Here is a 1,354-nt window from a genome sequence, read left to right as displayed (position 1 = left end):
CTACAAAAGAATTATGGGACAAATTGGAAGCCAATTACATGATAGAAGATGCAACAAGTAAGAAATTTCTTATTAGTCGCTTTAATAATTATCAAATAATCGATGGGCATTCTGTTATAAAACAACTATGAGAAATTGAAAGAATGTTTAATCAGTTTAACAATATAAAATGAAAATGGATGAAACTATAATTGTATCCTCCATTATAAACAAACTTCCTCCGTCATGGAACAACTTTCAAAGAAGTTTGAAACACAAAAAGGAAAAAATAACTCTAGAGGCTTTGGCAAATCATCTTCAAATTGAAGAGGAATACAGGAAACAAGAACAAGTTGTTATTTCTGGTGAAGCCAACGTACATGTTGTGGAAGAATGACATACCACTAAACCTACCAAAAAGAAATCCAAGCAGATTGCTAATGGTCCAAAATTCAAAAGACAAAACAAAAGCACATGTTTTTATTGTGAAATACCAAGACATTTCAAGAATGAATGTCGATTATTGAAGAAGAAAAATAATTCTTCAAGAAGAAATGCTACTAAAAAGTTTGTAGCCAAGATTTCTGAAATCAATATGCTTGAAGAAAATGATGCTTGGTGGGTTGATTCTAAAGCAACAAAACATGTGTGCAATGACAAGAGTCTTTTCAAGAATTCCACACCAAGTAGGTGTGGCAATTTTCAATGCATGGGAAATTCTTCTATAGCAATGATTAATGGCAGAAGGACTATTAAACTTGAGTTCACTTCTGAAAAAATTTTAATTTTGAAAGATATATATTGTATTTCAAAAGTTAGAAAAAAATTTAGTGTTTAAAAATCTATTAAATAAGTTTAGCTTCAAGGTTGTATTCAAGACATCTAAATTCATTATGTCTAAATGGGGAATTTTTGTTTGAAAAAGGTATATGTGTGAGAAAATGTTCAAATTAAATATGGTTAATAATAATAAGAATAAAATAGTTGTTTCTACTTATATGATTGAATTTTTTTATTTATGACATTTTAGATTAGGACATTTAAATTATAGAAGATTGGATGACATGTATAAAATGAACTTAATTTCAAATTTTAATCCAAATATTGATAAATGCAATACGTGCATATTAATAAAAATAACTAGAAATCCTTTTCCAAAAGTTAAAAGAAAGACCAAATTCCTTGAATTAATACATAATAATGTATGTAATATGTATAGTAAACCTACATTAGCTGGAAAGAAATAGTTTGTCACATTTTTTGATGATTTCTCTAAATATTGTTATGTATATTTGTTTCATTCTAAAGATGAAGTGCCTAATAAATTTAAGTTTTATAAGTTAGAAGTTGAATTATAATGTGAATCTTTTATCAA

Source organism: Theobroma umbraticum, unplaced genomic scaffold (assembly GCF_002168275.2).
Source record: "Theobroma umbraticum cultivar Fairchild unplaced genomic scaffold, ASM216827v3 scaffold_12.0, whole genome shotgun sequence".
In the NCBI taxonomy this organism is placed as follows: domain Eukaryota; kingdom Viridiplantae; phylum Streptophyta; class Magnoliopsida; order Malvales; family Malvaceae; genus Theobroma; species Theobroma umbraticum.
This window is presented reverse-complemented; position numbering follows the sequence as displayed.